General features: G+C 44.0%; 1 protein-coding gene across 1 annotated transcript in view; it reads right to left on the bottom strand.

Annotated features, from left to right (window-relative positions):
* CLNK (cytokine dependent hematopoietic cell linker) overlaps nt 1-26372 on the bottom strand; it is a 204393-nt gene that overhangs the window by 132717 nt on the left and 45304 nt on the right. The window lies entirely within an intron of this gene.

The raw sequence follows: 26372 nt of genomic DNA, 5'->3' as shown, positions 1-26372 counted from the left end.
AGTTTACTGTTAGCTGTGGTCTTGGTACTTTTTTGTCTGTCAGACCTGTATGATGTATGTATGCACATATACTGATGTATGATGGAAATGCACCACAGTGTATTTCATGACTTAACATTGGCACTGACTTTTTCCACACTCGGAGCAGTTACACCGCAGGCATCGGCGCACGTTACGGATCAGAGTTTGATTTAATGATGGAAGAAATGTTAGTAAAGCAGGTTTAATTTAAAAGTGAGTCATGTCTCAAGTTGTGCCACTGTGAATAGCACAAAAACTAAGAAGGTATTTTCCAGTATTGAAGACTAGTTTTGGATTCAGCAAAGAGGTTGTCAAACATCACTGACAAACCAGTGAAGTTCTGGCATTCTTCTCTGTGGTTTTACTTTTGTTTTACTCATTTGTGTAATGGAAAATATTAATCAATATTGATGTCAGAACTGTCATCCCTTGTCAATTGCAACCAGAGGTTGGCTAAGGCTAGGAGTTTAGCAAAAAATCAATAAAATCGTTCTGTGAGAATCAACTGGTTATATGGGATGGATGATGAAGAATATTGTATATTTCATTATTCTTTGTAAATGGTATGTGATAGATGTTTGTATTACTAAAATTTGTAACAAAATTTGTATACTTATATAAGCATACATTTCCCCCCACCCAGGGAGTTGTTTGATAAACATTTATTAAAATTTACCGGAATGCCACTGGCTAACCCAACCGGAACCATCGCCCATTTCCAGTGTCCTAAAGGCAGAGTGAGTTCCGTTTAGATGCCAGAAATAGCTGGCACGTTTACAGCTGTGATTAGACCCTGGGCTTCAGCCTGAGCCATTGATTGTACTGTTCTGAGTCACATGTTTCTCATGTCAACATGGGAATACTAATAATGCCTTAGCAGATAGGGTGTGAAGCTGGGTGCCCAGTAAAAGTTAATTCTATTCTCCTTTCAAGTGTAGGAACACAAAGGGAACAAAATCCCGTAGGATCATGCTGCTTCCCTCCCCTCTGCTCTTCCAGAGTGAATGTAAATGAGTGGGCTTTTGTATCCCCTTCCTAACACATTGATAACCTCAACACTTGTCTTGCTGTACTTCTGGATCAGTCCCCCAGCATCTATTATTTCATAGCTGGAGGAGCTATAAACTCAGGGTAGATCTAAGTTCAAATATCCTTTTCTTTTTCCCACCTGAAAAATCTTTCTCAACCGACTTGGGAGCAAAACAGGAGAAATGATTCAAAATTCCCTTGTGATCTGCAGCCTGATTACAAAGAAATTACAAGGTATGGGCTTCCCATTGGTGAGACTACAACCTGTTGAAGTGGGGAGGCTGCTCATTGGAAATGAGAGAAGTAATTTCTATGCTAGGCACTTGGTAAGTACCTACAACTCTCCAGTAAATTAAATTCTAATTAGGTAACAGTTAATGTGTGCTCAGAGCATTACAAATAAAGACTCTAGCTAGTGATTCAGGAACCACGCCAGCCTTTTGAAGTGGAAGGTTTGATTTCCCAGTACCTTCTAATGTGTTTTTGTTTTTTCCCTGCACCACGTAGGCAGAAAAAAAGAGAGAGAGAAAAAATAGATTTCATACTTCTCTGGCAGGCTCATTTTGTGGCTCGAACCCTTCACATCTCTTCCACTAAGTATCTTACCAGGAGATAAAGAATGGCTTTTGTTTTTGTTTTTAATCCTAGGCTGTAAAGAGTGGTGTGAGCAGAGACAGAGAGTATGAGCTGGGTGTGTTCCTCATGGTGGGATCACTAGCTTTTTAATTGTGAAGGGAAGAGTAAATGGGTTTATTCAAAAGAATCAAGACTCTCAAGACAGTTTCTAAAACATTTAAACCAAATTTATAATATGTCTCAGCAATTTCATGCTTAAGTATCTATACAAGGCTTGCACACAAATGTTCTCAGCAGTATTTTTCATAAGAGCCAAAAATGGAAAAAAATAAAACAAACCTAAAAGCTCATGAATGGATGTGAAAGTTGGATTATAAAAAAAGCTGAGTGCCGAAGAATTGATGCTTTTGAACTATGGTGTTGGAGAAGAGTCTTGAGAGTCCCTTGGACAGCAAGGAGATCCAACCAGTCCATCCTAAAGGAAATCAGTCCTGAATATATTTTGGAAGGATTGGTTGAAGCTGAAACTCCAGTACTTCGCCACCAGATGCAAAGAACTGACTCATTTGAAAAGACCTCGATGCTGGGAAAGATTGAAGGAGGGAAGAGAAGAGGATGAGATGGTTGGGTGGCATCACCGACTCAGTGGACATGAGTTTGAGTAAATCCGGGAGTTGGTGATGGACAGGGAAGCCTGGCGTGCTGCAGTCCAAGGGGTCGCAAAGAGTTGGACACGACTGAGCAACTGAACTGAAAAAGTTCATGAATCAGGGGATGGATAGACAAAATGGGGTATATTCATGCAATGGAATATTACTGAGCAGTAGAAAGGAATGAGCTATTTTACGTGCTACAACTTGGACGAACTTCAAACACATGTCACGTGAAAGAGGCCAGAAACAAGAGACTGCGAATCGTACAATTCCATTTACGTGAAATGTCCAGAAAAGGTCAATCTACAGAGTCAGGAAGTAGACGAGAAGTTGCCCGGGGCAGAGGGTGGGGGTTGGGACACAGGGATTAATGTAAATGGGGATGATGGAAATGTAAAAGTGTTTTATGGTGATGGCCACACAACTCGATAATTCTACTGAACAGCTGAAACTCCCTAAAGGCTTCGCCTCTGTGGCTGTACTGGCAGGCATCCAGGGGCCAAGTGCTGTAATTCATTCTAACAACACCCAGCTATCTCTGAAAGCAATTGCCCAGCCTTTCATGCTAAATTAGCGTTAAGCATAGTAATCACCTGTTAGGAAAATGGACTCACTCTGTTTTTAAAATCTTTGTGTTTTCTAACCAGTCAGAGTCCTCAGGCTGCTCCCAGCAAACCAGGGATAGGTATCAAGTCTAGACAGATGGCATCTTTAGGACCATGTCTAGGTAACAATGATGAGGTCAACACCTCATTAGAATAAAATCCTACGTTATGGGTTGCTGTCCTTCTCAGAGCACCTTGGCCGCTCTCTGTGTGACTGTGACCTCACTAATTAGTTATTAAAACTGGCTTCATTTCTGCAGGAAACACAGACATGTGTGTGTGAGAGAAAGAGAAAGAGAGAGAGATGAGGGTAGGGAGTATAATGGGAAAATAAGAGAAAGGAAAGGAAAGGAAAGGAAAAAAATGAATGGAAAGAGGACAGTCAGCATTATAAATGCGTTGGAATAGATTTCTACAATATTAAAAAGTCTTCTACAAAAAGTCAAAGCACAAAAAAATAAAAAGAGCCCTGAATATTCACTGGAAGGACTGATGCTGAAGCTGAAGCTTCAGTAGTTTATTCACCTGATCCAAAGAGACAACTCATTAGAAAAGACCCTGATACTGGGAAAGACTGAAAGCAGGAGGAGAAGGGGGTGGCAGAGGAGGAGATGGTTAGCATCACTGACTCAATGGACATGAATTGGAGCCAGCTCCAGGAGATAGTGAAGAACAGGGAAGCCTGACATGCTGCAATCACAAAGAGTCAGATACAACTTAGTTACTGAAGACCAGCTAGGGAGTCCTTTAAGATGACTCTATGGGTAAGAGACGCAACATTCCATGGGTGAGGAATCTGGTGCATTTACAGGAAAATGAAGGGAGACAGACACTGAGGTGCTCTCCTCCTAAGAGGACTGGTGTTCTTGTCCCCATTTTGCAGATGCAGATACTGAGGCCAAGAGGCATGTAACACCTTGTCTCCTAGTGATGAGTGGCAGGCCCATCCAAACTGATTCCTCTTAGACTCAAAGCCCAAGACTCTTTCCACAGTGCTTTGTCTTAGTATTCACTGAGAGGTTCTAAGTGGCATAGAAAGAAGGCACCTAGATGAGAAGCCCCGATTTTCTTTGCACAAAGGAATGTGGGAAATATATAGTCTGGACACTCCTTCTTACCCCTTGGACATCCAAGCTATGTGGGAAATTCTATATCAAGATAAAGGGAAGCATGCATCCATCTCCTTGAATCTACCCCCCATCCCTTAGAGCTCATAGCACCTCACTGTAAAATGAGAGACTTAAAGTTCAGAAGTGGGAACTGTACATTCAATCCTCACAAGCCAGAGCTAGCTCCATTCCTGAGGGCACCATTTTCCTGGGTGTCTGAGCCTTTTTGGGAGGGGAGGAGGGGCCAATTGTTTTATCCTTTTCAGTGGGGTTTTGTACCTTGAGTATCCATGTTAACATTGATGCCAGAAACCCAGGTATTACAGAATCACCTCACTTAGATGCCAACTTAACTGTTTCAGGATCCTTGCTGTTTACATCTGGAGCTGCTCGGTGGGGCGCTCTCTAACCTCAGGGTCTGCCTCCCTTCATTTTCCCTTAAAGGCGCCAGGCCCCCACCCAGGGAATATTGCATCTCATACCCATCGAGTTTCTTCTGCCCAGATTGTAAGGGAGATGGCTGCTTCTTACTTTCAAATCTTTCAAAACCAAGATCCAGACTAGCTTGCCAGCCTGCCCTGCTAAGCGGTCTCTCTCCTGGATCTCAAGGTCTGTGTTTGTTTCCTCATCGTGTTTTGCATATCAGGTTATAAGCACTGACTTCCTTGTCTGTCTGTCCTTTGAGAGAGTATCAATGTCTTTCTGGAAAGGGCAGAAGAGTAGCAATGTCTCTGAGTTAGGGAGATTCTTCAGGGCAGGGACTGGATCTCATTTGGTTTCTAATTTCTATCTGGTTAGTGGCAGATAACTGATATCCATTAAACATTTGTGGAATAAGTAATGGATGGATAATATAAACACTACCATATACAAAATAGATAACCAACAAACACCTACAGTATGGCATAGAGAACTATATTCAATATTTGTAATAACCTGTAAGGGAACAGAGGGGTTTCCTGGCAGCTCAGTGGTGAGGAATCCACCTGCCACTGCAGAAGACTTGGGTTCAATCCCTGGATTGGGAAGATCCCCTGGAGGAGATCTTCTTTGTCTGAACCACTCCAGTATTCTTGCCTGAGAAATCCTATGGATGGAGGAGCCTGGTGGGCTACACTCCATGGGGCCTCAAAAGAGTTGGACGTGACTTAGCAACTAAACCACCATAATAGGAGGGAAACAAATCTGAAAAAGAATATGTATACATATTCACACACACACACATATATGTATAACTGAATTACTTTGCTGTATACCTGAAACTCACACGACATTGTAAATCAACTATTCTTCAATAAAACAAACTAAATTTAAATAGGGAAATGGGTGAATAAATCTCTAACTCAGTATAAGAAGGTTAAATGTCATTGGGGCCTTTCTACATAGGGGTCCTTGGAGTCAGGGGCATAAAGCTTTGCTAGATAGACTTGATCCTAGAAACATGGCTCATGTCTGAAACAAACTACATCCAGTGAAGACCCACAAATGGTTAGCCCCTGGAACTTCTAATCCTTGAGTTCTTTCCATCCTGAAATTCCCTATTGTGACATCAGATTCACTGTCATTCTGTCCTCTCAGGAAGATGTCAGGAACAAACTGCCAAGAGAAGGATGATGCAGGTTTTGAAAATGGACAACTTGTTTTGCACTGGGGAGGCCCGGAGCCCGTGGCTTCTCACTGAACTGCCTTTGTGTGCAGCGAACAACTTCCCGACTGCAGCCTCTTGTTCCGTGATTAGACGCTGGGGCTCCACAGGTAAGAGATGAACAATTCTAAGGGTAATTGAACACTCCACAAATTTTCACCGTGGATCAGCACTGAGCCGTTTAGAGGAGGTATTTCTGTGATTGTGATGCTGACTGAGAAATGTACAACTGTTGAATGGTTCTCATCTGGGCCAAACAGGACTTGGTATTTGCAGTCTAGGTCATCAAGCAAGTGGTTTGGGAACAAAGGTTGCCTAGAGACCAGAAAAAAGTTTTCGTTTGGAAACTTGAGTCCTTAAATGCTAGGCCTTGCAAGATTTTACAGAGTAGAAAATACTTAAATGTCTTTGAGCGCTAACCCTTTGTTTGATAAATGCTGCATAGATTGTTTGGCTGCCTGTTGTGAAGAGCCGACTCATTAGAAAAGACACTGATGCTGGGAGATCAAACCAGTCAATCGTAGAGAAAATCCATGTCCTGAATATTCGCTGGAAGGACTGATGCTGAAGCTGAAGCTCCAATACTTCGGCCACCTGATGGGAAGAACTGACTCATTGGAAAAGACCCCGATGCTGGGAAAGACTGAATGCAGGAGGAGAAGGGGATGGCAGAGGATGAGATGGTTGGATGGCATCACTAAGTTGATGGACATGAGTTTGAGCAAACTCGGGGAGACAAGGAAGGAGGACAGGAAGGCCTGGTGTGCTGTAGTCCACGGGGTTGCAAAGAGTCAAACACGACCGAGCGACTGAACAACAGCAAAAGCCAGCCTGGAATCAACAGGTATTATTTCCTTCCTAAGCTAGGGAAATCGAGGCTTGGGGCTGCTCACCTTAAAAAGAGGTGATGCTCAGAAACACACTTGGGTCACCTGATTTCAAGTCCCATGTTCTCGCTAGACATTTATGTTACCTTGTTCATTCCCGGGTTCATCTTGTCCAGTATGACCCTTGGTCCAAATGATGACACCACAGTAAAGGTGTCCTATCCTGGCTGCATTTGCACCATTTCTTTATTAAGAAGAGTGTGAGTTTGGTATCAAACCCCTTGTTACAGTTTGATAGAGGGAACCTCAGTATAAATACATTAAAAAACAAAATCTATGCTAGGAAATTCACCTATTCTAAGCATATGATTCAATGGCTTTTATTATTTAAGTTTTCCCCAAGAAATTTATACCCTGGGCTTCCCAGGTGGTGCTACTGGAGAGAACCTGCCTGCCAATACAGGAGAGGTGAGAGACGTGGGTTGGATCCCTGGGTCTGGAAGATCCCCTGGAGGAGGGCACGACAACCCACTCCAGTATTCTTGAGAGAATCCCATGGACAGAGGAGCCTGGTGGGCTACAGGCCATAGGGTGGCAAAGAGTTGGACATGACTGAAGTGACTTAGCATACACACACACACACACACACACACACCTCAATAAGTTCTTAAAATATTATTAAAAATCTACACTATATACAGTTTTCATTCTGAAGAATGGATCCTCCTTAACTAGCTCAGTAATTGGTTTAATGAGCTGATGACTTAAAAAAATCCCTGAGTTTTTATAAATTCATAATACAATGGTAAGTGTAAGAATTCTGGTGTCTAATTGCCTAATTCAAATTTCAGCTGCTGACCTTGTCACCGTGTAGACTTGGGTAAGGTCAGTACACACTTCTAAAGCTCTGGTTTCTTGTCTGCAAATCAGGTGTAGTACCAGAATCTAGCTCATTGTATGCATGCATGCTAAGTTGCTTCAGTCATATCTGACTCTTTGTGACTGTGGACTGCAGCCTGCCAGGCTTCTCTGTCCATAGGATTCTCCAGGCAAGAATACTGGAGTGAGTTGCCATGCCCTCCTCCAGGGGATCTTCCCAACCCAGGGATCAAACCCAGGTCTCCTGCAGGGCAGGCAGATTCTTTACTGCTGAGCCACCTGGGCTCCATACTTCATGGTATACACAGGACTAAAGAAGATGGTGCCCACATGATGTAAACACTCTGAATTTTAGATAGTATTATATTTAAATGTCAGGCACACAGTGAGCTAATACTTTAAGAAATGGTGCCCTGACTTCTAGGGATTCTCAGTTTAGAGGAAGAAATAAGCAAAATGAACATGCAATTCCAATGCACTGTGGAAGTGTTAAATACGGAAATATGGGTTTCCTGAATTTCAATCAGGGTGGCAAATGTCTAGACTGAAAGGATAAAGAGGCAGAGCAGCAAAGATGGGGATGGGGATGAGTTAAGTATGACATAGTTAAGCATGCGTTTAACTTGGGACATTGATACCTGCCTAGGACATGGAATTCCTGTGAAATGGGAATATTCCAGTGCTTGCAGCCAACCAGCATTTGGGAGCTCTTTCTCTCTTTCCCATTACTTTGCTGACAAAGGTCCCTATAGTTAAAGCTATGGTTTTTCCAGGAGTCATGTATGGATGTGAGAGTGGGACTATAAAGAAAGCTAAGAGTTGAAAAACTGATGCCTTTGAACCAAGGTGTTGGAGAAGACTCTTGAGAGTCCCTTGGACTGCAAGGAAATCCAACCAGTCCATCCTAAAGGAAATCGGTCCTGAATAATCATTGAAAGAACTGATGCTGAAACTCCAATACTTTGGCCATCTGATGTGAAGAACTGACTTATTTGAAAAGACCCTGATGCTGGGAAAGATTGAAGGCAGGAAGAGAAGGGGATGGCAGAGGATGAGATGACTGGATGGCATCACCGACTCAATGGACATGAGTTTGAGTAAAGTCTGGGAGTTGGTGATGGACAGGGAAGCCTGGTGTGCTGAAATCCATGGGGTTGCAAAGAGTTGGATATGACTGAGTGACTGAACTGAATTGAACTGAAATCTCCCTTTCCATTCCAGATGGAAAAGTATGGAGCCTGAGTAGTTTAGGTCACATTTAAGTAGTCCAGAGTGTTAGAACTGAGGGAGGACAGTGATGCTGGGACAGGTAAACATTGATGTGCTTTGCTAGACCCTAATCTCAAGGTGTCTTTTAAAAAATATTTTATTGGAGTGGAGTTGATTTACAATGTTGAGTTAGTTTCAGATATACATCTGCAGCTGCTGACCTTCAACACCTCCTGAGGGAGTTCAGGGTGGAGTGAGGCACTCTGTGCTCCAGGGAATCTGGTGGGACAGGTCTTTATATAGTTGGATATTTTCAGGAACAGGTTTTATGATCCCAATCCTTGCATCTCCTCATATTTAGAAAAAGACTAGATCTCTTCATGATGACATCAGATCCTCAAGACTAGTAGAAAATGTTTTGTAAAATGAATGCTTAATTGTATTGAACTTTTCCTTCACCAAAATCTTGTATATTGATCTTCCCCCACTGCTTATTGGGAGCAGTCTCTCAGAGCTATCTGAGGGGCTGCCTCCTGGGCTGCAGTCCTTTTTGCCTGAAATAAAACTTAACTCACAGCTCTCACACTGTGCCTGTTTTTAGTCACCAGTTATCTATTTTATGTATAGTCCTGTGTCTGTTAATCCCAAGCTTCCAATTTATCCCTCTCATCCTCTGTTGTGTCTTCTTTTGTCGTCACTCTTTCTCAGTATTAGGATCTTTTCCAGTGAGTCAGCTCTTCGCATCAGGAGGGCAAATTCCTGGAGCTTCAGCTTCAGCATCAGTCCTTCCAGTGGATATTCAGGACTGATTTCCTTTAGGGTTGACAGAATGAAGGGAGGGGGCATTTACTGCGCTAAGGGTGTGCGTGTGTTCCTTGTGCCTCAGGCCTCCATGAAATCATACTTGACGGCTGCACAATATTTCAGAATATGGCTTTTAGACTACATTTTAACCATGTTCCAAATGCACGGTGTGTGCTTTCAAAAATGACTTAGTCTTGACACTCATTACCTATGAATTTCTGAGGAGGCTTTTTTTGCCTCTGTGTTCCTCAGTTTCCTCACCTGCACTGCAGGCAGGGAGAGCTTTCTGCCCACTTTCTTTTATAGAACTAGCTCTAGAACCCAGCTTTCCTGGTTTCCAGTTTACTTATGCTGGGTAAACATCACCGAATGTCAGAGGCATGGCCAGGTCAGCCGTGCCTTCCTCTTCCAAAGGCTTAAACTTTATCTTTCCCCCTCTCCATGGTTGGCTGGAAGGTTGACAATTACACAGAATGGGTCTATTTTACTGGTGAAAACTGTAAGTTTTTCAGCCCCAGGACCGTGGACCCAGACTGAGCCCCAGACATTGGAGCACAAATACCTCCTTTATGTAGAAGACGAGGCTCATCACACACACTTCCCAAGCCTGGCCTTGTAGCCAAAGGCCTGTAAGTGCCCAGCGTTCTGACCTCCAGAGCCTGGGCAAAATAAGAATCCTTTCACAAGAGTCAGACATGACTTAGCGACTAAACCACACACACTATTTTTAAGATTAATTTTCACTGGAATGTTGTTGACTTACAATGTTGTGTTTGTTTTGGGTGTGCAGCAAAGTGAATTAGTTAAGCTTGGTTGTTCACTCTTGTCTGACTCTTTGTGACTCCATAGACTGTAACCCACCACACGCCTCTGTCCAGGGAATTTTCCAGGCAAGAACACTGGAGTGGATGGCCCTTTCATATGCATAAATCCACTCTTCTTTAGATTCCTTTCTAAAGGAATTGGGTAGAGTTCACTATGCCATACCATTGATCCTTATTACATATGTATATAATAATATGCACGTATCAGTCCCAATCTCCCCATTTACCCCTCCTCTCCTCTCTTATCCCGGTAACCATCAGCTTGTTTTACATTGACTCACTTATTCAAACAATACGATCACTTGGGTCCACAGGTGGAAGTGCAGCAGGTGATACTGGTGGCCCCACTGGGTCCCCTTTACTGGACTGGCACACCCCTCCTCTGCTGCTGGGGGTTGACTGTTAAGATTTGCGCTCTTTTCATGAAGATTGCTTTTCACCAACTGGAGCCCCCTGGCTTGGTGATGCCAGAGAAGAGGGATTGTTCGCTCTCACCCCCAAGCATCCTGAGCTGCTGACTCAGCTCCCTGCCTCTGCATTCAATAATCTCTGTGCCACTCAGGCCCAGGAGCTTCCTGCAGGGTCAGGAAAACCTTCGCATAACTCTCCAGGCCCTCCTGGTATCGTCCCCCTGCAGGATGCTCCAGCCAGTGCGAGTTTCGTGAGTCACTCACACGTGAACCCCTGTCGCAGCCTCTGCTGCTGTAGACGCTGATGTTGGGCATGAGGTTTAGCGGACAACGAGGTGGACCTCAGCACCATCTGGCACTCGGAGAGCAGCCTCTTAGGAACCCTTCCACACCCTCTTTCTTGTCCCTCTCCAGTCTGTTTCCAGAAAGCAGGCTACGGATACTCTAAAATGTATCAGTTTATGTTCATCCCACTGGCAGCCCACCCCAGTACTCTTCCCTGGAGAATCCCATGGACAGACAGCAGATCCTGGCGAGCCCCAGTCTGTGGGGTTGCAAAGAGTCAGACATGACTGAGCAACTAACACTTCACTTCCATGCCTGACACTTTCAGCATCTCCTTGTTCTCTGAGCAAAGACCACAGGGGCCACATGTCTTGTCTTCTGTTGGCCTTTGCAGGTTGACTCCAAGCTTTCTCTCTAACTTGGGCCTTCCTGAGCTTTCATTTCTTCGAAAAGGCCATTATCCTTTCAAATTCAAAGTCTTTCTCCATGTGGTTCTTCCATGTGGGAAGTTTGTTTATTTTTCTTCACTCTTTGCTTTGTTTTCTAATTGTCCTTTGGATTTCAACACAGGGTAACATTCTAACTCAGATGACATCAATGCCCCCTCTTCTACGTCATCCCTGGACTTCATGGAGTTTGCAAATATCTATTTCTGAGATGCTACCTAACCATCTCATCCTCTGCCAGTTAGAGATGGTTAAATAGCATCACCAATTCCAAGGACATGAATTTGAGCAAGTTTGGGGAAATAATGGAGGACAGGGAAGCCTGGTGTGCTGCAGTGCATGGGGTCACAAATAGTTGAACACGACTAAGTGACTGAATAATAACAACGATTTCTGAGATGTTACTCCTTTTTTTCTCTCTGAATTAATGTTCATTTTCTAAAAGGTAGGGATTGTTTCGACCTTACTCACCAGGATATGGCAGCCCCTAGAAAGGTGCCGGCATCATTGCAGAATGGAGCAGGGGGGTTGGGAGGTAAGGCTTGGAGGCAGGGAGAGAGGAACTCAGCTCCTAGCTGCCTGGGACACACAAAATGATGTTAGCCTCTGTCTCGACACCTTCAGTGAAGATAGCAAAGCCAGCCTCCCTCGTGGGCTTGTAATCTTGCTCAGTAACTAGTGGTTATAGCCACTAGTGGTTTAACTAGAGCTAAACTGGCCTGGACTTAAGGAGGAGGGATGAGAGGGGGCTTGACTTCCTAAGACATATGGACAGTTGAGATTCAAGGCAATAGAGTGTTCGCTCGGGAGATCCCCTGACAGTTCACTCATTCTTGGAACCAGAAGTAAACTCTGACCCAGCCAGGCTGAGGAGACGCTAACATCTCTCAAGGCTGGTGAGAGGATGGCCAGACCTCAACCCAAGATTTAGAATTCCAGCTAACCTCACAGAATGTGCAGGTCTACCTGTGAGGAGCTCCTTGCCCTTACCCCCAGGCCAGTGTCTTAGAAACCTAAGCAGGTCTCAGGACAACATCTTCCCAGCAGTAGAGCATGTGGGGGGTAAGGCAATACAGTGGTTAGCAGGACAGTGGTCCCCACTGTGACTGCTCATTGGAGGCCTTTTATTCGTAGACAGTCAGTCTCTCTGCTGCTGCTGCTAACTCACTTCAGTCGTGTCCGACTCGGTGCCACCCCATAGACGGCAGCCCACCATGCTCTGCCGTCCCTGGGATTCTCCAGGCAAGAACACTGGAGTGGGTTGCCGTTTCCTTCTCCAATGAGTGAAAGTGAAAAGTGAAAATGAAGTCGCTCAGTCGTGTCCGACTCTTAGCGACCCCATGGACTGCAGCCCACCAGGCTCCTGCATCCATGGGCTTCACTAGGCAAGAGTACTGGAGTGGGGTGCCATTGCCTTCTCTGACAGTCTCTCTAGAGATATGGAATTAGAGCCTCCACAAGGGAAGCCCAATCATCTACTTTTTTTCAAAGCTTCATAAACATTTAATAAAAATTTGGGAAATTAAAAAAAAGCCACGCCTGGTGTTTCTGCTGCTGCCAGCCGACCCCAGTCCACACATGGTGTCTCAGAACCTCTGAGGCCTGCAGGAGTTAGAAGTAATGGAAGATGGATGGTACTTAAGGGATGCACCAGAAAACAGCCTTCCTAAGCTCCTACTCTGAAAATCAGGTTATTTTCTCTGAAAATTCTCCAGCCTTGTGGCTGCTGACTCAATATTGTATCATGAGTTGAGTTGGGCTTGTTTTCTGTCATTTCACTCCCAAGCCTGCTGATGTCTTGTTCACAAGTTTGCCTCTAAATAGCAGTTGATGGTTGACAACTTACAGGGATACATATTTGTCCCCCTCTGGGCTCTGCGACCATTCTGTGAGATACTCTGAGAGAGGCTCTTATGACCTTTATTATGTGGAAGTGAAGTGAAGTGAAAGTTGTTCAGTCATGTCCGACTCTTTGCAACCTCAAGGACTATAGGAATTCTCCAGGCCAGGATACTGGAGTGGGTAGCCTTTCCCTTCTCCAGGGGATCATCTCCAACCCAGGGATCAAGCCCACGTCTCCCACACTGCAGGTGGATTCTTATGTGGAGGAGAAAACAAAGAGCCCAGAGCTCCAGGGACCAGCCTGAGCTCTCACAGGTAGCATGTGGCAGAACTGGGATTCTAACTGGCATCTCCTCATCCAGGTACATAGCCCCTTTCTTCTCACTCTCTGCAGAGCCCTGCACTACCTGTTGGGGATTCAGAAATGACGGTGACACGCTCTCTCCAAATGAAGTGTGAACTCTGAGAAGGCAGGAGCCAATAAAATTAATTACACCAACACAGCTTGAGTGAGAAAGCTTATCTTTCTTTGCTCTAGTTCACCTCATTCCTATTCCTTACACAATCCCATAGGCTGGGCTGAGAATCCTTCCTCTCCTTTTCATTCATTCATTGATTCATTCATCTATTGATCTATCCTTGCATTCATTCATAAGTTCATAGGCTTCTTTAGTAATCATACCAATAAATCCTTCTTTATGGGAAGCTTACCACAAGCCAGGCAGGCACTATTGTTGTATGTATGCCATAGTGGGCAGTCCCGTACAATATGTCAGGAGAATTGAGGGTGATGTTTATGCCCATACACATTTATCTCCATGCACATTTGCTGAATAAACAGATGGGAAAATGAACAATGGCTGTGAGGAAGTTATTTGCATAAAACGTAGAGGGGAAAAACACAAAAAGATGCCCTCTCCTCACTCCCGTTTCATAGCAATCTTGCCAAATGCCAGAGCCACTTTGGGAATCAGCATTCCCTGATCCACTCTCACTTCCCATCACAGCTTAATGAGAGCCTTCTCTTCTGGCCCTCCATTTCCTTCGTGCTAATCCTGGTGTCTACTCAGCTTTGGGTCAACTTGACGAGGTCAGCTCCTGAAGAACTCTAAAGGATCTAAGTACCCTCTGAGTGACCCCTGCCCGGAGCATATTGATTGAAAAGCATTTCCAAGCTGTCTAAGGTGCGCGTTGGCTCTCATGAAGGCTAAGCTCCAGCTGCCTTCTGAAGTCATTTAATTGCATTCTGTTCCAGGATGGGCAGTGGGTAAAGCAGAAGGCTGCAGACTGGAGACAGGAGAGAAAGAATACAGATAACTGCCTCTGCCTCAGATGCTCAGATTCTCAAGAGAAAGAAGATGAAACAGTTGGAGAGTAGAGATCACAATTACAAGGAGCTAGAAAATGCTCAGATCATTGTGTTTTTGGAAAATAAGATGAGGACACTTGATATATCTATATCTCTTAGATATATAGATCTATATAATTCTATCTATCTGTCTAATCTATCTATCATCTATCTATCTCTATCTGAAATGGTTAGAAACTTGGGGTAAGGCAAATAATTTTTTAGCATCCCCAAACAATTTCAACAATCTTTCATTACACATCTGATAATAACTTATTCCAGTTCTATCACCAGGTAACAGGGCAAAAGAGGAAAGAAAGAGAAATGGAAAAGTGAACAGAGAAATTATAGTGTCTGGTGATAAAACAATTTCTCTCTCTTTTCATTCTCAGAATCACTTGGTGACGTGGGAATTATTCCTAGATTTTAATGAAGCTTGAACCATAAAGGAATTTTCCCAGTTTTCCTCCAGATGTCACACAGTTAATGACAATGGAATAAAATCTCCAATATGTTTGGTTAGAGATCTTTTTATTTGAATCCCAGCTCTCTTTCTGAATAGAGGGCTTGATATGTATATTATCTGTTTCAAAGTTTGTGTTACAGTATTAAATGGTGATTGATGGCATGAACAGCCCTTGTGTAGGGGGGACCCCTGATATCTACAATTATATGGGTGACAAGCATCTAAAAATTAAAAATTTTAAAATTTGACTCCTATCTTTTCAGACATCCATCTCTGCAGGCCTCCTTGGTTCTGTAAATGGAAACTTCTATCATCCAATTGTGAAATAAAAGTGTTCAGAAATCACCCTCAACCATCTAACACCTCCAGATCAAGCCACCATAGTCTTGGAAAGTTTCTCTTCAAACCACCTCCTGACTCAGTCCACTCCTTTCTATCTGACCTCCTCCACATCCACCATCATTTTTTCTGGCTTCCTGGTCTATGAAGTGTGCAGACAGCCTCCTTAGCCCTTATCAGGGCTCCATGTAAAGGAGCACCAAAGAAGAAAGTAGGGCACTTCTATTTTGTCCTTGCAATCTGCAGAGCATTTCAGACATACCCCAACATATAGCTTTCATTAAGCATATCTGGCCTTCGTGTGACTCTTTGTGGAACATTTGTTTCTTCCACCATATTGTAACACCATGAGGGCATGGGTTGGCTCACTTTGTTTACTATGCATCCTAATAGACGCAGTCCAGCCCAGGGTCTGACAATCACGCTCCTCTTCTTTTGATATATATTGTTAGTGCATATTGACCACACTTTTCAAACACAACAGATTCACAGTTTGTCTTCTAGAATGTTCCTACTATTGAAAGAGTCATGGCAAATAAACCATAGGACAAAACAAACAAACAAACAAAACAACAACAAAAAACGACACCACAAGACATTCATCATTTTTATTCATTTTCTCACATAAAAATTCTCCACTTTTGTTTCCACCACGTTCAATGTTCTTACTACTTCTGCATTCATCACATATCTTTAACTAAGCAATATTTTAAAAATACCTCAAACTTAGACCCAGGTAAGCAAATATGGAGAGGCTACTCATAACAGAAGCATTTAAGATCTGGAACTTCTTTACATTTATAGGATGAAAGCTAAGTTAAATGTTCTTAACTTAAGTCATGCACATTTTGAATGCAGAGTTCCAAAGAATAGCAAGGAGAGATAAGAAAACCTTCCTCAGTGATCAGTGCAAAGAAATAGAGGAAAACAATAGAATGTGAAAGACTAGAGATCTCTTCAAGAAAATTAGAGATGCCAAAGAAGCATTTCATGCAAAGATGGGCTCAACAAAGGACAGAAATAGTATGGACCTAACAGAAGCAGAAGATATTAAGAAGAGGTGGCAGGAATACACAGAACTATACAAAAAAGATCTTCATGACCCAGATAATCATGAAGGGGTGATCACTCACCTAGAGCCAGACATCCTGGGATGTGAAGTCAAGTGGGCCTTAGGAAGCATCACTATGAACAAAGCTGGTGGAGGTGATAGAATTGCAGTTGAGGTATTTCAAATCCTAAAAGACAATGCTGTGAAAGTGCTGCACTCAATATGCCAGCAAACTTGGAAAACTCAGCAGTGGCCACAGGACTGGAAAAGGTCAGTTTTCATCCTAATCCCAAAGAAAGGCAATGCCAAAGAATGCTCAAACTACTGCACAATTGCACTAGTAAAGTAATGCTCAAAATTCTCCAAGCCAGACTTCAACAACATGTGAACTATAAACTTTCAGATGTTCAATCTGGATTTAGGAAAGGCAGAGGAACCAGAGATGAAATTGCCAACATCTGCTGGATCAATGAAAAAGCAAGAGAGTTCCAGAAACACATCTACTTCTGCTTTATTGACTATGCCAAAGCCTTTGACTGTGTGGGTCACAATAAACTGTGGAAAATTCTGAAAGAGATGGGAATACCAGACCCCCTGACCTGCCTCTTGAGAAACCTGTATGCGGGTCAGGAAACAACAGTTAGAACTGGACATGGAACAACAAACTGGTCCCAAATTGGAAAAGGAGTACATCAAGGCTGTATAAAATCACCCTGCTTATATAACTTATATGCAGAGTACATCATGAGAAATGTTAGGCTGGATAAAGCACAAGCTGGAATCAAGATGGCCGGGAGAAACATCAATAACCTCAGATATGTGGATGACAATACCCTTATGGCAGAAAGCGAAGAAGAACTAAAGAGCCTCTTGATGAAAATGAAAGAGGAGAGTGAAAAAGTTGGCTTAAAACTCAACATTCAAAAAACTAAGATCATGGCATCTGGTCCCATCACTTAATGGCAAATAGATGGGGAAACAGTGGAAACAGTGACAGACTTTATATTGGGGGGCCTCACAATCACTGCAGCTGGTGACTGCAGCCATGAAATTAAAAGATGCTTGCTCCTTGGAAGGAAAGTTATGACCAACCTAGATAACATATTAAAAAGCAAAAACATTACTTTGCCAACGAAGACCCATCCAATCAAGGCTATGGTTTTTCCAGTAGTCATGTATGGATGTGAGAGTTGGATTATAAAGAAAGCTGAGTGCTGAAGAATTGATGCTTTTGAATTGTGGTGTTAGAGAAGATTCTTGAGAGTCTCTTGGACTGCAAGGAGATCCAACCAGTCCATCCTAAAGGAAATCAATCCTGAATATTCATTGGAAGGACTGATGTTGAAGCTGAAACTCCAATACTTTGGCCACCTGATGCAAAGAGCTGACACATGTGAAAAGACCCTGATGCTGGGAAAGATTGAAGGCAGGAGGAGAAGGGGTTGACAGAGGATGAGATAGTTGGATGGCATCACCGACTGAATGGGCATGAGTTTGAGTAAACTCAGGGAGTTGGTGAAGGACAGGGAAGCCTGGAGTGCTGCAGTCCATGGGGTAGCAAACAGTTGGACATGACTGAGTGACTGAACTGAACTGAACAGAACATTATTTCAGCTTGAGAGCATCATCATTTGTGCTGTTAATTATGATTATCTTCCTCACCATTTTTAGTGGTTTGTGGTTTTCTCAGAGGACCTGATGAGAGTGCATGTTTACTTAACTATACTCAGAGTGGTATGTTAACACTCCATCTATTGGGTTAGCTGAAAAGTTTTCTTGGGCCTGAATGAACTTTTTGGCCAACTCAATACATTCTCTTGTTTTATTATTATTCCCTATGTAGGAAGTTCAATTTTGACCACAGTTTGCAAGTGAGGAAAAGGAGATGAACAATTTGAAGGAGATGGCACACCTTAATCCAGGTATATCTGATCCTAGAACTAATGCTCTTTCCTCTTGACCATGATGTCTTGGATGTCTACAAGTTCTCTGAAGATAAAGAGTTTGGTCATCTTTTTACTACAAGCCTTTATAATTGTTCCACACCATACTGGACAGTAGGAATGGAGTTGGGCTGAAAGATGTGCATACAAGAAGTAGACAAAATTGCAATAGGACCAGCAATTGCAACATAAAAAATGTTAGAGTTTGTGATGTGCCTTCATGTGCAATAATCCACTGACTCCCCATGGCAGCCCTGTGAGGTGGGTTGAAATGGGACAGGTTAAACCATATTGGGTGCCATCATGAAAAGATGATGGTCATGCACTGAATTTACATACTCCCATGAATACTTGGGACAAGCACTGAAGTTACATTTAGAACTTCCATCTTACAGACAAGGAAAATGAGATCCAGGGTGGCTCAGTTGCCTGCTAAGATCACACAGGTTGAGCTGCGTCCAGACACACAGTCCTGTCCTGAGTCCTGCCCATAACCTTGCGTCACACTCCCTCTGCTTGGTCAGCACTGGATTCTGGCTGAGAGCTCAGAGAAGGGGGACAGAGGCCAGTGGGGATTTCAGAGAAGGCTTCTGAGCAAAGAGGAGACAATGAGGAAAGATGAAGGAGGAAGGGTGAATGTTTGTCTCAAAGAAAGCATTCCACTGGTCACTTTGGATCTAAAAGGAGACACCTGGGCAGACACTTTGGGAGGTATCTTACAAGTTATCTCCGGGTCAATAGGCAAAGCCAGAGACCCCGCTGTTACCCCCGCCAGCTTGCTGTGCCTACTTGGCCCTTTGTAACCTGGGAATGAAGCTGAAGTTAATTAGTTCTGTTTACTGCATTTGCCTGTCATTTCCCCTTGCAACTCAAGCTTCACGCTGTCTACCCTTCTGCATTTGATCTAACAGAAGAGAAAATAATGCTGTAGCCCCAATCCTGCCTGGGGGGCTGATGTTGCTCCTTGCCAGCCTGTGCGCTGGGAGCACTAATTGCTTTGTGTGTTGACTTGCCCCACTGCTTCTCAGAAACACCTCTGTGCTTCCAGCATTTCCAGTCAAACTTTGGTTTTTTGAAATCTCCGTCACTGCTCAAGCCTCCTGAAGCTCTTTAGCTTCCTACCTGGGCAGAGCTCAGGAGAACAATCTGATTTTTCCCTTCAGGTCCATTTAGATTAGTGAAAGTCATCAGAGACGAGTCAGGTCCAGAGAATATAATCGCTAGAGGGAACTTTGGTAAGGTGAAGTTGGACTGGGTCTTCTTCAGGGAAGGATGAATTCCTTCTGTGGCTTAAGCTGGCTTGGTTGGGTTAGGGCTCTCAACTTGAAGAAGGAGAAACTGAAAATCTTATAGGTTAAATATCTTCTTCCAACTACATGGCTAGAATGTGGCAAGATTGGAATTCAAGGGAATACCTGTCGCCAAAACCCCTGTCCTTTGTTCCAGACAAGACTACAGCATCAGGCATTATGGGAAATGCTCCTAGAAGATGTCAAGGATACCAAGACATCATCCCTGTCCACAAAATGGGCAAGAGAAGTGTGCAAACCAGTAACTCCCACACTGGAACAAAGCTATCCTCATGGTATATGGCATATGATCCACGAGAACACAGAGGCGGAAGGGAGTAATTCTGCTCCAGGGCACCTGAGGAGGCTTCTCAAACAGTGAGTTGGGTTGGACTGTGTTCACCAAAAAATGTGTAGAAGTTCTAACCTCTGGTGCCTGTGAATATAGCCTTATTTAGAAATAGGGTCTTTGCAGGTGTGATTAAATTATAAGTTGAGTTCATACTAGAGTAGGGTGGACTCTTAATCCAATGTGACTCAGGACCGTATAGGAAGAGAAAAAAAGAGTCAGACGCAGAGAGGGGAACATCATGTGAAGACACAGACACACAGAGGGAAGATGCCCATGGAGTGATGGAGGCAGAGATGGAGTGATACAGCTACAAGGGAAGAAGTGCCAAGAATTGCCAACCACCAGAAGCTAGGAGAGAGTGTGCTGTCTGCAGACATCCTTGATTTCAGAATTCTGATTTCCAGAACTGTAGAGAATACATTTCTAATGTTTTGAGCTGTCTATAAAATTTTGGTAATTTGTTGTAACATCTTTAGGAAACTGATACAAGCAGATATCACTTAGGTGTTGGGCCAAGGGACAGGGAGGTTAAGAAAGGCAGGAAGGGACAATAGAAAGCTAAGGCGTGGGGACAACTTCTCTGTTGTCCATTGAGAGTTTGTCTGGAGCTGGGGAGGCAGGCAGGAAACTGGAGACCACGGGGTTGAAATGCTAGCTGGGGACTGAAATTCAAAGGGTTTGGTTTAGCAAGTAACCCACTTCCTAGGCAGGGCCGGGCAACTAGTTCTAGTCAATGGAATGTGAGCAAAACAGGAAGTGTGTCATCACTGCCCGGCTCCGTGGGTCCCTGCCTCGGGTACCTGCTCCAAAGGGTGAGGCTGCCAGATGTGAGGCTGCATCCCTGAACCACTGGTACGGGTCTGCCCTGGACACCATGGGACTCACCACACACTTTGCATGAACAAAATGATAAACCTTTCTATGGTCAGGAACTGATCTTTCTGGGGTTTGTTTGCTATTGTAACCAACTAATGAATGCAGATTTCAGATGTCTGGGGGCAAAACATCACACCACATATATGTTCTCCTTCTCCCAAAGGAGGATCATTACTTTTTTTTACTGCCGAACCTCATACACAGTCAACACATTGAAAATGAAAGTGAAAAGTGAAAGTCACTCAGTCTCGCCCAATTCTTTGAAACCCCATGGACTGTAGCCTGCCAGGCTCCTCTGTCCATGGGATTCTCCAGGCAAGAATACTGGAGTGGGTTGCCAATCCCTTCTCCAGGGGATCTTCCTGACCTAGCAATCGAACCAGGGTCTCCTCCATTGCAGGCAGATTCTTTACTGTCTGAACCAGTAGGGATGGTGCTTAAACACATTAAGTACTCACCAAAGTAACCAGACAATTCAAGCTGAGTTGAACTAAGGTTCATCTAACTGAATTCCTTCTTCTTTATCTAAATTCCCACTGCAAGCCTGAAGCAGGTCAAACCAGGGCCCTGGTCTCCTGAATTGGGCTCTTGGGTATGCTTTGTTTTCTATAGAACAGCCCATTGTTCAGTCTGTTTTACCCAATAGATGTGCCTGTGAGACCATGAATTGCACAAAGACATTTCCTTACCATGGGCTTCCCAGGCGGCTCAGTGCAGCCAAGGCAGGAGACATGGGTTCAATCCTTGGGTCAAGAAGATCCCCTGGAGAAAGAAATGGCAATCCACTCCAGTATTCTTGCCTGCGAAATTCCATGGTCAGAGGAGCCTGGAGGGCTATAGTCCATGGAGTCACAAAGAGGCAGACATGACTTAGCAACTAAACAACCACCACCACAGGAAATCTTTTACTGGGAAGAGTGGCTTAACTGTAAGTTGACCGTAAGATAAATCATGTAAACACAGATGCTTCTGAGAGTGAAAGAAGGTGTTGTTATTCATAATTACTTTGGGAAAACGCAGTAGACATGCAGTGCCTTGGGCAAATTTTGATACACATTCACCCTGCTGAAAGTCGGTTTTGGTAAAAAGCAGATAAAGTGATGAAATGGATTTGCCCAGGATTGAGTAGTCCAGGAAGTAGTGTGGGTAATCTGGCTTTATTAATTATAGACTCTGTGAACTGAAACAAGATTCCAGAGGCTCTTCTGTAAATTGGGATGATGATTAATTCTCATGTTGTAATGATAATTACAACAACATGGTAAAAATGTATATGAAAGTGCTGTATTAATTCTAAAAAGCTATAATGTTTAGAGTTATTATTATCATCCTTGCTGTTGACATCTATGTAATGAGTGTTGTTCCTTGGTGAATTAAAGCTGAGGTTCTTCACCTGTGCTGCTTCTAGAATCATCTGGGAAGACTGATCAAATAAATGCTATACAGTCAGCCCTCCGTATCTGCAGGCTTTGCAACCATGGATTCAACTAACCATTGATAGGAGATATTCGGAAAAAAATTACAGAAAGTCCCAAGAAGAAAAACTTCTATTTGCTGTGCAATAGCAACCACTTACATAGCATTTCCACTGTATTTACAACTGTGTGTGTGCTCCGTTGTGTCTGACTCTTTGCAACCCCATGGACTGCAGCCCACCAGGCTCCTCTGTCCACGGGATTTCCCCAGAAAGAACACTGGAGTGGGTTGCCAGGCCCTCCTCCAGAGGCTCTTCCCAACCCAGAGACAGAACCCCCATTTCTTGCGTCTCCTGCACTGGCAGTGGCGTCCTTATCTCTGTGCCACCTGGTAAGCCGTCTGACACAGTATTTACATTCTACTAGGTATTATACCAGACAATGTGTGCAGTTTATGTGCAAACACTATACTCTTTTATATAAGGGACCTGAGCACCCATGGATTTGGTATCTATGGGAGGCCTGGAAACAAGCCTCCATAGAAGCCAAAGGATGACAGTGTAAGTTTGCTTGGATTGGTCTTCCTTTGTATATCTGTGTCCATATTTCCCCTTTTTATAGGAATACTGACTGTAATGGATTATGATCCACTCTAATGACCTCATTTTACCTTGTGCACATGCGTAGTCATATCTGACTCTTTGCAACCCCATAGATTGTAGTCTGCCAAGTTCCTCTGTCCATGCGATTTTTCAGGCAAGAATACTGGAGTGGGTTACCATTTCCTTCCCTAGGGGATCTTCCCAACACAGGGATCGAATTCATGTCTCCTGGTTCTCTTGCATTGCAGGTGGATTCGTTACTGCTGAGCTATTGGGAAAGCACCATTTTAACCTTCAGTTCCGTTCAGTTCAGTTCAGTTCACCTCTTTAAAGAGCTTATCTCCAAATACCATGACATTCTGGTGTGCTGTGGGTTAGGGCCTCAACATATGAACTTGGTGGGTGTGCAGGACACACTGCATCCCATAATAGATGCCTTTCTTCTTGAGGAATGCTGGTATATATCAAGGCCCAAACCCACTGAATTGAAGGAATTTTAAGAATACTGATCTGGAGTTAGAACCATTTCTGGCTAATGCAGAGCATAGTCTAGCATCAAATTTTAAGCCCTTTCTTGCCCTGCTGAGTGAGGCTGCGTGAAACTGATTGAACAACTCCGAGCCTTTTCCCCAGCCTACTCTTTCCTATTGGTGATGGGAAATGCTTTAGACAGAATGCCTTAACACTGACACAATGAATAATCCTTTGTCAGTGGCTTTGGCTCTCTCAGCAAAACACTTCCTCTGCTCAGCCCATGCCTGGCTGGCCTGAGGGCTTGTGTGTGCGTGCTGAGCTGGGCGGGTCAGGACACTTTAACAGCTCCCAAACTTAGGAGCCCACTGATGGCATGAGGTGTCCATGTGAGATTTCAGCTGGGCCTCCTCTGAGACTCAACTTCCTCATTAATAAAATGCATCATCTCTGCATCATATAAGTCACAGAATTGTCACAGAGGACAAATGGGGTCATGGATTTGTAGCTTCCAGATCTGCACATGCTCAAGTGGTTACTCAAAATTAACTCAAGAAATCATTTTCTCAGTTGTACTCGTCACATTTTAAGCTTTCAATATTCATGTGTAACATGTGGCTACCATATTGGAGAGTCCAGATTTAGAACATTTCCCATCATTACAGAGAGTTCTCCTGGAAAGTTCTGGGAGCTTTACATAGCTTTTCTCATGAAGGACATTATTACTACTGCACGGTGAAGCATCCAAGATGCAGAAATATTAAGTTCTTCTGTGTCATATATCCACTCCATTCATTATTCTTCCCTGGAGAATTCTGTGGGCAGAGGAGCCTGGTGGGCTACAGTCCATGGGGTCGCAAAGAGTCAGACACAACTGAGCAGTTACCATTTTTGCTTTTCTGTGTCACATACAAAGAAGAATGGTTGCGACTCAAATCCAGACCTGCCCATCATTTAGAGTCGGTGTTCTGTTCTACTGTCTCCTATTTTCAGTTTAATGTCTTGGGTCGGGAAGATCTCCTTGAGAAGGGAATGGCAACCCACTCCAGTATTCTTGCCTGGAGAATCCCATGGACAGAGGAGCCTGGCAGGTTACAGTCCGCGGGGTCCCAAAGAGTTAGACACGACTGAGTGACTGACATTTTCACTTCTTTAGTTTTTAGAGTGAACAACACTAGTCTAACTTGAGAAGCAATGAGTAAGCCTTTGGTTTTTGGAATCTATCCAGGACATTCTTGCATCAGTCAGAGACTGGAATGAGATTTTTGAAAGAGATCTTAAAGGTTTCTCTCTGTCTCTGTACCTGTAGCATTCATTCTTTGCCTCTCTCTACAACACGCATACACACACCCACACGCCTTGAGTACCACAATTCTTTCTTGAGTGCTCACTGCTGTGTGATCTTAACCAAGCTGCATAAACATTCTTTACTTCTAATCCCTAAAAAACCCAGAGATTCTACAGCTGGGCCATTAGCTCTTTTCAGGAGACTGAAGATGCAGTCTACAGACTACGCAGAACTATACAAGGATGACCTGCTACGATTGTTCTCACTCTCCCATCATCACGCTTCTGCTTTCTCTTCAGCACTGCGGGTGTCTGCTTCCCCGCCCAAGAGCTGTCCTTGTAGCAAGAACTAAAAACAGCAACGTGAAACCTACTTACAGGCAGATGAAAGGCAGATGCCTGAAGCCAGCAGGCAGTGCCCGCCTGGGAGCCCGTGCTTCGAGCTTCAGAGGCAGACCTTTGCTGCAGCTGGAAGTGAAGCCACAGCTAAGACAGGCTCAAGGCAGCTGCCTCTGGAAGCTTGCCCAGCCCCCAGCCTCTGAGCATGGTGGGGCTGCTTTTCATATGGGGAAAAAAAAAAAATCAAGTATTAGATCAGAATGTGTGATTTTTGCACTGATGTCTTAAAGCTATAGGGGAGTAAGATTGTGCTTTGAAGGCTGCTTTAGACCGCTAAGTAGAGAGGAGTTGGCTTCCCAGGGACAGCTGGGTTGTGTGTGGCAAGGCTCATGGAGTGGAGTGGGGTGTCACAGGCCCCCTGGAGTGGATGGCATGCTTGGGGGTGGTGGGTAGCTGCAGGGGCATGACTGAGATAATGCTGCTCAGAGCAGAGGCCTCAAGGGAGGCAGAAACAACCCCGGTGCTTCCCATAGTCTGGGTCACTGATTCAATCAGGGTCTGTACCAAGGACTCAGCATCACATCAACAGAAAACAAGAGTTTACATGGAGTGACGGGTCAATTGCAAATACCAGGCTCGCTCCATGGGCTTCCCCATTACGCCTGAGAGAGAATTCGAACCACACCAAGCCTGTCTGTAGTGGACAGTGTGGTGCACCACCCAGATTGTCCTGTGGGGCTGAAGGAGCCCCCTTCTCCCTGATGTTGGGCAGGATACTTATAGACACTGTCAGACCTCTTCATCTGAGCGAATGAACTCTTGAGAGAAGGAATGAGTGACAAAAGCGCATCCTTCCAATACAGCACCCATTAATATAGCACTCTCAATTATGGAGAAGGAAATGGCAGCCCACTCCGGTACTCTTGCCTGGAGAATCCCATGGACGGAGGCACCTGGTGGGCTGCAGTCCATGGGGTCGTAAGAGTCGGACACGACTGAGCGACTTCACTTTCACTTTCTCAAGAATACAACTGCAGTCGTGAATACATGAAAAATGTTTTTTAGCATCAATTTTGGGGAAAAAATGCAAAGTATATGTAAGAGTGAAAATGAATAAATGAATCTGACATATATACAGTTCGTTGCATTTTCAGCTTACAGTGCCGAATACATTCAGACTTCATGTTCAGCGCCCCTTGCCATGTACCTGACGCCCATCCCAGAGTTTCTCTGGGATATGCAGAGATGGCCAAGACATCTCACTTGCCTTCAGGGGGCTTCAGATTGAGATGCAGGGGCAAAATGGACAAATGCAAAGTCAGGGCGAGCGGGTACAGGCAGAGTGTTCAGTGAGGTCTGAAGGAATAAGGAACACATTTTTTTTTTTGCCAGACAGTCATGTGATTTACATCTTAAAGGTGAACCTATTG

The sequence above is a fragment of the Odocoileus virginianus genome, chromosome 29, assembly GCF_023699985.2.
Source record: "Odocoileus virginianus isolate 20LAN1187 ecotype Illinois chromosome 29, Ovbor_1.2, whole genome shotgun sequence".
Classification (NCBI taxonomy): Eukaryota; Metazoa; Chordata; class Mammalia; order Artiodactyla; family Cervidae; genus Odocoileus; species Odocoileus virginianus.
Note: the sequence above shows the minus strand (reverse complement) of the source record. Positions and strands in the feature narration are given on the sequence as shown.